The sequence below is a fragment of the Arachis ipaensis genome, chromosome B10 (genome assembly GCF_059453495.1).
Source record: "Arachis ipaensis isolate K30076 ecotype BB chromosome B10, ASM5945349v1, whole genome shotgun sequence".
NCBI lineage: Eukaryota > Viridiplantae > Streptophyta > Magnoliopsida > Fabales > Fabaceae > Arachis > Arachis ipaensis.
The window spans coordinates 23546728-23562880 of record NC_142435.1 but is presented as its reverse complement, the minus strand read 5'-3'; positions in this window follow the sequence as shown (position 1 = coordinate 23562880).

Sequence of the window (16153 nt, the reverse complement as noted above, 5' to 3'; positions counted from 1 at the left end):
CTTTATTTCTGGGTTACTCTTTTTCCCTTTTTTTCTTTCAGAATGGCCACCCAGAAGAGAACCAGAAGACGTTTACATGGGGAGACAGGCAAGTCAATCTGCACAATCTATAGAGAAAAGCATTAGTTGAAGCCACCCGTCCACTTGCACATCTTAGCATGCACCGAAGACGGTGCAATCTTTAAGTGTGGGGAGGTCGATACCGATCTCCATGGGTTAGTACCTTTCTGTTTCAACACCAATGTTTAAATTTTCTTTGTTAAATTAGTTATTGCATTTGCATATTTGTTTGATTTTATGCATTTAGTTACTACTTGGTTAAAGTAATAAAATTCTTTTAAGATCCTATCTTTGAAAAATTTCACTAATTTAAATTGAAAAATTTTTTATGTTAAAACTTGTTTGAAGTTGTATGTGGAACATGGTTTTTGAGCCAAAGAACACACAACCTGTGAGATTTTGAGCTTATTTATATGGTTACATTATTTAACCATAAATATTTTATTCTTGTGTGTTTTCTTCTCTATAATTACAATCTTTGCTTTGTTCCATTCTATATGTCCATTATTTAGTATATTTACATGCTTGCACATGATTGAGGCCACTGTTTGATTTTAGCTCACTTATCCCAAATAAGCCTACCCTTTAAATCACCCTTGTCAGCCACTTTGAGCCTTTTAATCCCCATTTGTTCTATATTTTACCACATCACTAGCCTTAAGCAGAAAACAAATTAATTATCCCAATTGAATCTTTAGTTAGCTTAAGATAGAGATTGTGTATCAAATAAGTGTGGGGAAATTGTGGGAACATGGGTTGATAAGGGAATGTATCATGTTTTTAATTTATTTGAATATGGGAAATTTGGGAACCTACTTATGAAAAACCAAAATAGAAAAATAATGAAAAATCCATGTGCATTGATAAGTTATGTTTGCTTTTATGATTCAAAAAAAAAAAAGAAAAAAAAATATATATATATAATATAAATAAATAAATAAGGGGACAAAATTACCCCAATGTTGAGTTAATGAAAAAATCAATGCACGTGTGATAAATTAAAAAGAAAAAGTTGATACATGAGTATGTGATGTAAAAGTGGGAATCTTGGGTAGCTAGGAATGAATTAGAATTATATAGAGTATATGTATATTAGGTGAAGGTTTAGGTTAATTAAAGATTCATATTATAGCTCACTTGGCCATACATATATCCTTACCTTTACCTTAGCCCCATTACAACCTTGTAAAGACCTCATGATGTTTGCATTGGTACATTAAATAATGTTGATTGGTTAGATGAAGAACGAAGTTTAGAAAGTATGATTAGAGAAAAGTAGAGTGATTGACCCTAGACACTTGAGAGTTAGAGTGATATACACTACCAGTAAGGGTTCAGTGCTAAATTCTATGTTCCCTGCTTTCATAAGCTGTCTTCTTACAAGTTTACTTGATTTTTATTGTACAATTTGAATTAGTGGAAATTGGTTTGTATTTGTCTTGAAGAGCTTATTTACTTTTGACCAAGTAGGTAGAAATATTTTGCATTTAGTTGCATTCATAGGTTACATTTCATGCATTCTACCATTCCTCGTCAATCCTTTATAGTTTCTCTTGAGCTTAGCATGAAGACATGCTAATGTTTAAGTGTGGGGAGGTTGATAAACCACTATTTTATGGTTTATCTTGTGCTCAATTGAGTGGTTTTTACATTTGCCTTCCTAATTATGTGCTTTAATTGAAAACATGTTTCTTTGGACTTATCTTTGCTAATATTAATCCTCTCTTATTACCATTAGATGCCTTGATATGTGTGTTAAGTGCTTTCAGAGATTACAGGGCAGGAATGGCTCAGAGGATGGAAAGGAAGCATGCAAAAGTGGAAGGAATACAAGAAGTTGAAGGAACTGCAAAGCTGTCAGCCTGACCCTCTCGCACTCAAACGGCTGTAACTTTAGCTATAGAGGTCCAAACGATGCAGTTCTAATTGCGTTGGAAAGCTAACGTCTGGGGCTTCGATTTGATATACAGTATGCCATAGTTGCCCTAATGCTAGATGACGCGAACGCGTGATCTACACGGACGCGTCGCAGTGATGAAAAACCAGCGTGGCAGATTTCTCCTCTAGCGATTTCTGGGCTGTTTCCGACCCAGTTTGCGGCCCAGAAAACATAGATTAGAGGCTATAAAGTGGGGGAATGCATCCATTAAAAAAAACAGACTTTCACATTCACAATTTTAGGAGTAGATGTAGTTTTTAGAGAGAGAGGTTCTCTCCTCTCTCTTAGGATTAGGACTTAGGACTTCTCTTAGTTTTAGGAGTGACTCTCAATCCCAGGTTCAATGTTTCTTTTATTTCTTTTCTCAATTTTAATTTATGAATGTCCATGTTAGATTTAAGTTCTTTTGTGAATGCAATTCGAGGTATTTTCAGATTTAATTTTGCTTTGCTTCATTTATAAATACTTTTAATTTAATCTAGATATTTTCTTTCTTTTGACTTGGGTCAAGTGATTGGTAACACTTGAGTTATCAAACTCAGCAAGTAATTGAAATTGGCAGATTCTGATTGAACTAGGATTGCTCTAAAGCTAGTCTCTCCACAGGAGTTGACTAGGACTTGAGAATCAAGCTAATCAGTCCACTTGATTTACCTTCATAGTTAAGAGGTTAACAAAGTGGGATTAAAACCCAATTCTCTTCACACCTGATAAGGATAACTAGGATAGGAATTCCACTTTCTCATACCTTGCCAAAAGTTTATTTTACAGTTATTTATTTATTTTACTTGTCATTCAACTAACTTTTTACCTTAATCCAAAACCCCAATTTACAACTCATAACCAATAATAAGAACACCTCCCTGTGATTTCTTGAGAAGACGACCCGAGGTTTGAATACTTCGGTTATCAATTTATTTAGGGGTTTGTTACTTGTGACAACCAAAACGTTTGTACGAAGGGATTTCTGTCGTTTTAGAGACTATATCTACAACGCGACTGTTTTTATAAAATTCTTTACTGGCAAAAATCCTAACGTCAGAGATCTCAAACCAGTCGCTAGAGGCTGGCTGGACTTCATTGGGCACTCTATATTGCCCACTAGCAACCGCTCTGAGGTCACCATCAAAAGAGCAGTGATGATTCATTGCATTATGATGAAAAAAGAAGTGGAAGTTCATCAGCTGATTTCTTGTGAGCTTTACAAAATTGCAAACAAGAACTCCAAAGATGCCAAATTGGCTTATCCAAGCTTGATCTCTCTGTTATGTAAAGATGCTGGGATAAAAATGGGAGTAGATGAGTATATCTCAGTTGAGCAACCAATCACCAGAAAGTTAATGGAAAGACAACAAGTGCAGGATGACCCCATCAAGAGGAGAGCACAGGAGTTCCTCCCGGAAATCCCTCAAATTGAATACTGGGAGCGCCTATAAGCATCTGTCACCAAGTTGCAAGAAGCTGTGGATCAACTGAAGGAAGAACAGCAAAATCAAAATAGCATGCTCTGCAAACTGCTTAGGGAACAAGAAGAGCAAGGGCGTGAACTGAAGCGCCAGAAGCTATCTCTTGAAGGGCCAAACACCCCACAGACTAAAGAGGCATCTACCTCCCAAATTCAAGGTTTTTGAGTTCTAATCCTAACCTTAACTCTGTGATAATTATTCTTATTAGGAATCTACCTTAGAAGCTATATATGAGTAGTAGTAATTAGTATCTTTAATTTTTTTATCCCCAATTAAGTTATAATTTATCTTTCTTATCATCATTGAACATGAATAAAATAGCAGATTTTTAGAATAAGGAAGTAATTTTATTTTCGAGTTTTTAATAAGAAAAATTCAAGTTATTTATATGTGGTGGCAATACTTTTTGTTCTCTGAATAAATGCTTGAACAGTGCATATGTCTTTTGAATTTGATGTTTATGAATGTTAAAAATGTTGGCTCTTGAAAGAATGATGAAAAGGAGAAATGTTGTTGATAATCTGAAAAATCATAAAATTGATTCTTGAAGAAAGAAAAAGCAGTGAATACAAAAGCTTGCGGAAAAAAAAAGAGAAAAGAAAAATGGTGAAAAAAAAGAGAAAAAGCAAGCAGAAAAAAGCCAATAGCCCTTAAAACCAAAAGGCAAGGGTAATAAGCCTTTGAGCATCAGTGGATAGGAGGGCCTAAAAGAATAAAATCCTGGCCTATGCGGCTAAACCAAGCTGTCCCTAACCATGTGCTTGTGGCGTGAAGGTGTCAAGCCAAAAGCTTGAGACTGAGCGGTTAAAGTCGAGGTCCAAAGCAAAAAAAAAGAGTGTGCTTAAGAACCCTGGACACCTCTAATTGGGGACTCTAGCAAAGCTGAGTCACAATCTAAAAAGGTTCACCCAGTTATGTGTCTGTGGCATTTATGTATCCGGTGGTAATACTGAAAAACAAAGTGCTTAGGGCCACGGCCAAGACTCATAAAACAGCTGTATTCAAGAATCAACATACTAAACTAGGAGAATTAATAACATTATCTGAATTCTGAATTCCTATAGACACCAATCATTCTGAACTTCAAAGGATAAATTGAGATGCCAAAACTGTTCGGAAGCAAAAATGCTACTAGTCCCGCTCATCTAATGAGAATTTGAGCTTCATGTAAAACTCTGAGATGTTATTGCCTCTTGACTTTCTTTCTATCCTATTTTATTTATCTAGTTGCTTGAGGACAAGCAACAGTTTATGTTTGGTGTTGTGATGAGCGGATATTTTATACGCTTTTTGGGGATATTTTCATTATAGTTTTAGTAGGATTTAGCTGCTTTTTAGTATAATTTTATTAGTTTTTATGTAAAAAATCACATTTCTGGACTTTACTATGAGTTTGTGTATTTTTCTGTGATTTCAGGTATTTTCTGGCTGAAATTGAGGGATCTGAGCAAAAATCTGATTTAGGATGAAAAAGGACTACAGATGCTATTGGATTCTGACCCTGGTTCATGCGAAATGGATTTTCTCAAGCTACAAGAGTCCAAATGGCACGCTCTCAATTGCGTTGGAAAGTAGACATCTAGGGCTTTCCAGAAATATATAATAGTCTATATTTTGTTCAAGAATATATGACGTAAACTGGAGTTCAACGCCAGTCCCATGTTGCATTCTGGCGTTAAACGCCAGAAACAGGTTACAAGTTGGAGTTAAACGCCAGAAACAGGTTACAACCTGGCGTTTAACTCAAGAAACATCCTAGGCACGTGTAAAGCTCAAGTATCAGCCCCAACACACACCAAGTGGGCCCCGGAAGTAGATTTCTGCACTATCTATCATAGTTTACTCATTTTATGTAAACCTAGGTTACTAGTTTAGTATTTAAACAACTTTTAGAGACTTACTATGGACCTCATGACATTTTTACACGTTTTATCTTGTATTTCTGATGGCATGAGTCTCTAAACCCCATGGTTGGGGGTGAGGAGCTCTGCTGTGTTTTGATGAATTAATGCAATTACTACTGTTTTCCATTCAATCATGCTTGTCTCTATTCTAAGATATTCATTCACACTTCAACCTGATGAATGTGATGATCCATGACACTCATCATCATTCTCAGCTATGAATGCGTGCCTGACAACCACCTCCGTTCTATCTGTAATAGCTTGAATGGGTATCTCTTGGGTTTCTAATCTAAGATTGGAACCTTCGTGGTATAGTCTAGAATTATTGACGCCATTCCTAAGATCCGGAAAGTATAAACCTTGTATGTGGTATTCCGAGTAGGATCTGGGAAGGGATGACTGTGACGAGCTTCAAACTCACGAGTGCTGGGCGTAGTGACAGACGCAAAAGGATCAATAGATTCTATTCCAACATGAGTGAGAACCGACAGATGATTAGCCATGCGATGACAGCGCATTTGGACCATTTTCACTGAGAGGACGGATGGTAGCCATTGACAACGGTGATCCACCAACATATAGCTTGCCATGGAAGGAGACTAACATGCGTAAAGAAGAAGACAGTAGGAAAGCAGAGATTCAGATGACGAAGCATCTCCAAAACCTCAACCTGTTCTCCATTACTGCAAAACAAGTATTTATTTCGTATTCTTTTACTTTTTACAATTAAATTTGAGAATTATTGATATCCTGACTAAGAGTTACAAGATAACCATAGCTTGCTTCAAGCCGACAATCTCCGTGGAATCGACCCTTACTCACGTAAGGTATTACTTGGACGACCCAGTGCACTTGCTGGTTAGTTGTGCGGAATTGCAAAAGTGTGATTGTGATTTCGTGCACCAGTCCTCAAGCAACCAAAACTAATATAAGCTTAGGATGTGAATTTTCATGAGAATGAGAGTTCGATTAAGCTCATGTCTCTTCTTATAGTGGGGTTTTCAACTGCAATCCTGAATAGTTTTGGCATCTCACTTTATCCTTTGAAGTTCAGAATGATTGGCATCCATAGGAACTCAGAATTCAGATAGTGTTATTGATTCTCCTAGTTTAGTATGTTGATTCTTGAACACAGCTACTTTATGAGTCTTGGCCGTGACCCTAAGCATTTTGTTTTCCAGTATTACCACCGGATACATAAATGCCACAGACACATATCTGGGTGAACCTTTTCAGATTGTGACTCAGCTTCGCTAGAGTCCCCAGTTAGAGGTGGCCAAAGTTCTTAAGCACACTCATTTTACTTTAGACCACGACTTTAACCGCTCAGTCTCAAGCTTTTCACTTGACACCTTCACGCCACAAGCACATGGTTAGGGACAGCTTGATTTAGTCTCTTAGGCCAGGATTTTATTCCTTTGGGCCCTCCTATCCATTAATACTCAAAGTCTTAGATCCTTTTTACCCTTTGCCTTTTAGTTTAAAGGGTTATTGGCTTTTTCTACTTGCTTTTTCTCTCTTTTTTTTTCCGCAAGCTTTGTGTTTTTCACTGTTTTTTCTTGCTTCAAGAATCAATTTTATGATTTTTCTGATTATCGATAACATTTCTCTTTTTTCATCATTCTTTTAAGAGCCAACAATTTTAACATTCATAAACTTCACTATCAAAAATATGCACTGTTCATGTCATGCATTCAGAGTCACAGAAAATACCACCACATGTGAATAAATGAGACTACTCTAAAAATTAAACTTACATTCTCATGCACTACATTTTTTCTTCTTTTTTTTTTATTTCAAGTTCAGTGGGTAATACATGAGACATCTTTCAGAATTAAAGCAATTAACAGAAAACTAAACTTGAACCTATGAATCTAACTACTAAAAGATCATGCAACAAACAAGGCAAACTAGCAGAAAACCAAAACATATCATAGTAAAAGCGGGAAGGAATAAAAAATGAAAGGAACTCAACCACCTTAGTTATCCTAGCGGTCGTTTTATTCTTCAAGTTGTGCTCCTCCGTGAAGATGATTCGCCTCCCTTTTGGTGCCATAAAAATAAACAAAAAACCTATAAGCGCAACGTCAACACCAAACTTAAAGGTTTGCTTGTCCTCAAGCAAAGAAGAACTAAAAATAAAAACACAAAGTATGAAGAAAGAAGAATAAAAGGATAAAAGAACAAGAGAGAGAATTAGGATTGGAGGTGAATGATTTGAAATCAAGCACTGAATTGGTTTAATTGGGCGTTGCATACGACGCGTACGCGTAAGGCACGCGTACGCGTGGACCGCATGAATTTCAAGTGACGCGTACGCGTCAGGGACGCGTACACATGGATGGCCAGGATGGAAAAAACGAAGCAAACGCGTAAAGGACGCGTCTGCGTGGTGGGGCTTGTGCGCCCAGCATAGTTCCAGCCGCACACCAGCATAACTCTCTGACCAAACACCTTTTACGCTAATTTCACTCAGCCACGCGTGCGCGTGCTTGACGCGTACGCGTGGTGTGCCAAAATCACAAAATGACGCGCACGCGTCATGGACGCGTATGCGTGAGCCAATTTGTGCGTCAGGCACATTTCCTGCGCCACTCCCGCGCAACTCTCTGTTCACTTTATTTTTTTTACGTACACCCATATGACGTGTACGCATCGTGTGCTCATGTTTTTTTTTTGTATTGTCCGGGTCCTGTTCTAAGATAGCTGTATGATTTGAAAAATAGTAAAAACTTAGTAAAAAAATCAAATAAGGAAGAAAAACTACTAGTACGAAAAATAGCTAAGGATACGAGATTATCGGGTTGCCTCTCGATAAGCGCTTCTTTAACGTCACTAGCTTGACACTTGATTATTGATGTTTCTTCCTCTTCTTCCAGTTGGTTAAAAAAAATGTCTCCAAGGGGGGAGAGGTGAAAATTAGTACCCCTGATATAAATTCCTCCTAACAAGCTTTCTTTTATTGTGATTGGCTTGATTCACCTTGCTTGTTGGGGTAGAGGTTGGATTGTTTTTTTCTGACCTTTTCTTCTTCATGGATATTTTCTTCTATTTCTTGGTCACAATCCCCTTTTTAGTGCTTCCCTTGGTTATCTTCACTTCTTTGATTTTGACATGTGGGTGTTGTGTGATGGTTAGAGTGTACCCTTCATCAAGAACTTCTTGAATTGGTGGTTCAATAAACTCACCCTTCATGCCACTCTCTGCTTCATTGAAGTGTAGATTCCCATAATTGTTTTCATCCCTTGCATCCTCCTTTATTTGTGCATCTTCCTTCTTTGTTGGTGCATCAACCTCCTTTGTTCTTGCATCTTCCTCTTCTTCCATGTGTGAGGATGGAAAGTTCTCTAATTCACTGGAGTATAAACTCCTTTGATTGATTTCCTCACTTTCTTCCATAGGATCTTGCATTATATTTCTTGGGAAAAAATTTGCTTTCTCCTCTTCCTGTGACTTGATAATCGACTGCACATGTTTCTCTACATTTTTGACACTTGTCTTTATATCATGTATGCATTCTTTCATGAGAAGCTCAAGATCTGATGGTATTTGAAATGAATAAGGAGGAGGTGATGGTTCTTGATAAGAATAAGAAGGAGGTGATGATTCTTGATAAAATTAAAAAGAGGATGGTTCTTGGTATGAATAGGTAGATAGTGGCTCTTGATATGGGTAGAAAGATGATGGTTCTTGATATGGATAGAGAGGTGGTGGTTCTTGATATGAATATGGAGATGGTGGTTCTTGATAGTTGGAACATGGAGCATTGAAGTTTCTTTGGTTTTGACTTTGCCAACCGAAATTCGGGTAGTTTCTCTATCCACAATCATATGTATTACTACTTGGGTGGGAGTAGTAATCCATGTGATCTCTCTCCATTATTTTTCTTTAGCACAACACACCAAACAGAATTAAACGCACCATGTGGTAAATAGGAAAGCAAAGAAGAAAGAACAGAATTCTAAAAATTAAAATAAGAAAATTTAAAATAAAACTAACTAGAAAACACCAAACTTAATTTGATAAATTAAGAAAAGATAAATTTAATTAAAACTAGAGCAGAGGCGCCTAAAAAAATAAAATATTAAAAGAGGAATAAATAATAATAAAAAAAACGAAAGTCTCTTTTTTTGTATATATTAAAACTAAACAATAAAATAAAGCAAAAGAAAGAAACAGGGTAACAAAAAAAATAATAAATAAAAATTAAAGTTAAAGAAACTAAAAAAAACGAAACAGGGGGAAGGGGGAGTGTTAACGTAAAAAAAAAAAAAGAAAATTGTTTATTTTATTTTATTTAATTTTATTTATTTTTTCGAAAAATAATAGAACAATATTTAAATAAAATTAAAATTAAAACGCCTAATCTAAACAATCAAACAACTAATAGTTGTTAATCACAGTCAATCCCCGGCAACGGTGCCAAAAACTTGGTGCGGTATTTGTAACCCACTAACTTACCGGCAAGTGCACCAGGTCGTACCAAGTAATACCTTACGTGAGTAAGGGTCGATCCCACGAGGATTGATGGATTAAGCAACAATAGGGTTTGATAGGATTAGTTAGACAAGCAGAAAAGAGTGTTTTGGTATTCAAAAAGCATTTAAGAATTTCAGAAAGCAAGCAGCAAATGAGTTGTGAAATATATATAGGAAAACAGTTAAGGTTTCAGAGTTATCTATTTTCTGGATTGACTTCTCTTATTAACTAATTTTAATCATGTAAAATTTAATTCATGGCAAACTATTTGTGACTAGACCATAATTCCTTAGACCTTCCTAGTCTCCTCTAAAATTCATCAACTGCCAATTCCTTGATCAATTGATTCCAATTAGAGGGTGATGATCAAATTCCAGTTTATATGCCACAAGAATCCTAATTGTCCAAAATTAAAGGGATTATATGTGACGTATCCCGTTAAATACAAACAATTAGAATAATATATTTTATAAATAATCCTAATAAATTTAAAATCTAATTTTTAAAATTAAAATAATATCTTTTCCTAGAATTCAAATTTAAATTTAAATCAAAATTAACTAAATAATCAAGTCTTCAATTGATGGGTGGGGACCACTTGTTTTGTCCATTCTGCAGCTTCTAATCTGTGTTTTTTGGGCTGGAAACTGGGTCAAAACAGCCCAGAAATCGCTCCCAGCGTTTTTCTGCATTTTTTGCACGTGGCGCATGTCACACGTACGCGTCAATGGTCTTTTCTGCGAGTCATGTAGACGCGTCGGTCACGCGCACGCGTCGCTGTGCAAATCTTCAAATCACGCATACGCGTCAGTCACGCGTACGCGTTGCTCCTCGCTGCCATCTCCTTTGATTCTTGTGCTGCAGAAACTCCATCAAATTCCGCCAAATGCTACCTAAAATAAACAAAATTGCAAAAGACTTAAAGTAGCATCTATATTGGCTAAAAGATAATTAATTCTTTATTAAACTCAACAAATTAGATGTAAATTCACTAGAAAAAGATAGGAAAGATGCTCACGCATCACAATCTCCGTGGGATCGCCCTTACTCACGTAAGGTATTACTTGGACGACCCAGTGCACTTGCTGGTTAGTGGTACGAGTTGTGAAAAGTGTGATTTACAATTCGTGCACCAATAAGCCCAAAATACCGAGGTGTCTATCGAGCTGCATCTGAAAACAGCAACATGTATATGGTATGAGAACCGAAAGTTCTCAGGATGGTAACGGTGCCCACATAAATAAGATATAAAGTGCCAGAAATGCCAAAGGCAACCCTAGAATTCCGACACTCAGATTATAAAATTTAAAGACTTAAGATAGAAAACCATAAACAAGGATAGATATCTAAGGTCCTTAAGGTTCTAAGTCAAACCTAACTTAATCCCTCAATTACAATCCACTTGTTGTCTCATAAAACTCTAACTCTATAATTCACATTCTACCTCCTCCAACCCTCCAAAATTCACCAGTGCACAGCCAAACAATACAAGTAAAGGCAAACACAATTAGAGTACAAGTAATGCAAGTAGCAAGTATAACAATTAGGCATACTAATTCACATAGACACTCTCAATTAATGCACAAATAAGCAAATCAAACATATGCATGTCTGTCCTACGGTTGATGAGTCTCATCTATTGGTTATAAAGTCAAACCCGACATGTCCGGTAGCTAACCCTGGACAGAACACCAAACACGGAGCAAGTGGGACAATGCCTCAACCCTTGCATCTTACCCACATACCTGGAGCAGAGGACAAACTCACTACTGCCTCTTACCCAAGCGGAGTTATAGTTCTCAACCCAGAGCAAGCGGTGTCAAAACTCAACCCTTGCATCATCCCGGAGTTTCGAACTCTTAACCGGAGCAGGTGGATAACACCATTGCATCTTACCCAGCAATCTCGCTTCTTATCCGAAGCAAGTGGTTAACACCACTGTGTCTTACCCGGATGCATATCACAATCAATTTCAAGTTCACTTTCATTATTATGCCAATTCATTCATGATCATTAATTCATTATTCCATGCATTCTCAACATCTCTACATATACCCGGGGCGAGTGGTCATTGCCACCGCCTCTTACCCGGGCACCTCCATCTCATTCAATTCATTCAAATTCAATCACCATCATACCTTAATGTTATTATCCTCATCAACCATTTTCTATCTCAATAGAAATTCACTATTATCGTCATCATAATTACCTTAGTTCAGTTAGCACTTCTCAAGCTCAAAATCACCAATTCATAATCATAATTCATTACCCCACAACTTGCTTCACTCCCAAGTTACTACCCCTTCCTAATTACATCCCATCTCTAAGTATCCAACTAAGGTTTAGGGGCTAAAAGAGTGAAAATAGAGGTTTAGAGGTTTGAAATTAAACGTTGAAACACAAAAATTTATGTTTGCTGAAACAGGGACCACACATACGCGTGGGCGTGCAATTTGGCCCATTTTTCATACGCATAGCCTTGTCCGCGTACGCATGTACGCTGGACAGAAATGACCCTTCACGAATGAAGGGTATGCATATTCATACACTATAGATTGGTTAGAAATGGCTAAGTCTACAGAATTTTAGCTTTATATACCAAATTTCCAACGCGTATAACTTCCTTGTTTCAAAACATTTTTTATCCGTTCTTTGAATGGCGTAAACTTCACGGACCCAATTTTCATATGAAATAAGTTTGAAATAATTTGGAGATCCGGAAGCCAAGTTATGGCTCGCCAAAGTTTGGCCAAAAATAAGATTTTTCACAAAAGTTCTTAAACCTCTATTTTCACCAAATCAAACTCAACTCCAACATTCTTTACATACAAACAGCACCACAAACCCCATATCCTACCACAATCAATCATACGTACACAATCATTAACATTCATATATCCATATCCGATATTCTCATTTATCATCATCAAAATCATCATTCATCCATCTTCTCACCACATCAACTACATTCATAACATAATACCATTAAATCTATCATGCCTCATTAAATTCAATCATACATTGTTGACTAAACTACCAATCAAACTCCAACAAAATCATCATTCAACATACTTATCATTCATCAACTCAAATATATATTGCATTAACTAAAGCCATTAAGTTTACACCAACACAATCCAAATTAGCTTCGTTCACTCATTCAACAATTCACATTCATTATCCTCTTCAAAATCATCAATCATCAACCTTTTATTAGGATTACTAACTTTTTAACATACATACATGCTTCAAATTATCTTATGGTCATCTAGCCTATGTTTTTACGAGACATTACATATTATTTACGAGAAATCGAAATCATACCTTGGTCGATTCCTCCCTAAGCTCAAAACCATCACAATTCCAACTTCAAAGACTCCAATCCACACCCAATAATTCCAGCCACCAAAAGTTTATTCCAAGAGCTCCAAATTGACAAATTCAACTCTAATTCAACATAAATTTAACTAGTTTATACAATTTAACCATTTGGCACAAGGGCACACAAAATTGGGAAAACCACAAGGGTTTAGAGTTTTCTTACCTTACCCATTGATGATTGGGGTAAAATACAACAATCATCCCATGTTAGATTGTACCTAATCACCAAAATAATCAAAATCACTCAAAACCCATAACCAAAACGTGAAAACAAACTTGAATGGAGAACTGGGCACGAATTAGAGAAAGACATACCACTTTGTTTGGATAAACTGAAGAGCTCGATGAGCTCGACGCGTGGCCGTAAATGGCTCGTCAATCGGAACTCCGGATCAAAAGCATGAGCCAAACAAGTGGGGAATAAATAGTGTTACATGAGGGTTCTCTTCCCCCCTCATTCACACCGTTTCTGCCAAGGTTCTAAAAATCGAACTGGTCATCAAACTGCTCTAGCTACTGGTTCACTAGTTTATAGGTTCAACCTGTTTGACCGTGGTTCACTGGTTCACTGGTTCACTAGTTTATAGGTTGAACAGGTTGAACCTTAGCTGAAAGGGTGAGGGTGATGATATATAAGTTGGGCTTGGATCCAATATGGACCCGGTTCAACCAATTTGACCCGTTCGGTCCAACCTTGGGCCAAATTCGTTAAAATTAGTGTCAAAATTCTTATTCTAATTAACTTTATCTCATTAAACTATGAAATTATATTTTCTAATTTCTTTAATTAATTTATAATTTATTGATTAATTACTTATTAATTTGCGAGTTTTACAACCAACCCCTACTATCTCTCCTATTCATTTAGAAAGGAGATCTTAACAACGTCACTACCAAAAGGGACTATTCAAAATGTGGATACTGACTCTACCTTTACACTAATAAATATCTTGACACCTTCAGGTATGCTTAGAACCTAATCTACTAAAAATCTGCCTAAAAACCCTTGCTAACTTAAGTATCGGAGTCCCATGCAGGTACCACTCCCCACCTCCGCACGAATGACGGCACCTCAACACCGGAAGACATCGGACGCTGCCCTAAAGAAGTATGGACCTCACATTTTGGCCTATTCCATCCGTTTTAGGTAACCCTCAGAACATTAGCATTGTTGCCGGGGACCCACAAGTTTACACCCAATCATGGTGGATAATCGTCTTGAAAACGAACATACGGCATCCGAATCTGAGCCAGAACATCACAATGACGATCAAGCACTTGTAGTCCCTCCACGACAAGATAGAACAGACGACCATAATGGGAGGGGACTTCACGAAATCCTCAACCCAAAAGAATAAATTTGAAAATCCACCTACCTGAGGACATGGTGAACCAGATTCCAGTAGAACTCATGTGCTAGGTGCATGGATGATGTGTGAGAATATTTCCTATCTTTTCCTAGTGACTTTGCATTTAATTTATTGAGTTTAATCAAGAATTAATTATCTTTTAGCCACTATGGATGCTACTTTGAGTCTTGTGCAATTCTGTTTATTTTAGGTAGCATTTGGTTGGATTTGATGGAGCTTCCGCAGAAAAAGAGAAGAAGGCTATATAGGCCAGGAAATGCTTAGAGGATGGAGAGGAAGCTTGCACAAATGGAAGGAGCACAAGAATTAAAGGAGATGACTAGCGAGGAGTAATGCATGCGTGTACCTGACGCGTACGCGTGATTTGGAGCTTTCCATGGCGACGCGTGTGCGTACCTGACGGGTACGCGTGACACGCGAAGAAGACCATCGACGCGTACGCGTGACTGACGCGTACGCGTGACAAGCGCGAAGTGTAAAAAATGCTGATTAATTAATTCTGATTTAAACTTTAGTTTTTATTTTAAAAATAGGAAAAGATATTATTTTAGTTTTAGAAAAATAGATTTTAAATTAATTAGGATTAGATATAAAAGGGGAACATTATTCCACTTTTCATTTACCTGGGGGGATTCCATTCCACCTCTACCAAAATACATTTTATTAGAATCCTTATTTTTCTCTCTGAACTATGAGCAACTAAACCTCCACTGTTAAAGTATGGAGCTCTGTCTATTGTATGGATTGATTTTATTATTTTTCTATTTTAATTCATGTATTGATTTATATTTCAAGGATTGTTTTCGTTCTTTATTTTATGAATTTGGGTGGAACGAAAGTATGACCCTCTTTCTAATTGCGTTCTTGTATAACTTGGAAAAGCTCTTTACTTGAACAACAGCTTGAAAACATATCCTCCTAAATTCTAATTATCTGGACTTAACGGGATACGTGACATATAATCCTCTTATATTTGGGTAATTAGGATTTCTGTGGCACATAAACTAGAATTGAACTTCACCCTCTAATTGGAATTAATTGACTAAGGAATTGGTAGTTGATGAATTTTAGAGGAGACTAGAAAGGTCTAAGGAATTAGGGTCTAGTCACATATAGTTTGTCATTAATTAAATCTTGCATGATTAGAATAAATTAATAAGAAAAGTCAATCTTGAAAATAGATAACTCTGAAGCCTTAACTACCTTCTCCATATTTTATTCCCAACTTATTTATTCGCCTGTCTTTAATTTAATGCTTTTTAAACTCTCAAACACTATTTTCTGTTTGCCTAACTAAGTAAATCATTTAACAATTGTTGCTTAGTCCATCAATCCTCGTGGGATCGACCCTCACTCACCTGAGGTATTACTTGATATGACCCGGTGCACTTGCCGATTAGTTTTGTGGACTCTAAATTCCGCACCAACGGACACCACGGACGGTTGGAGCAGCTCGAGATTGAACTGGAGCGACAACGATAGTCTAAACGAGCTCTAAAAAGAGAGGTACGTCGACGATGGGGTTCAGAAGGACAAATTGACAAACTTGAATCC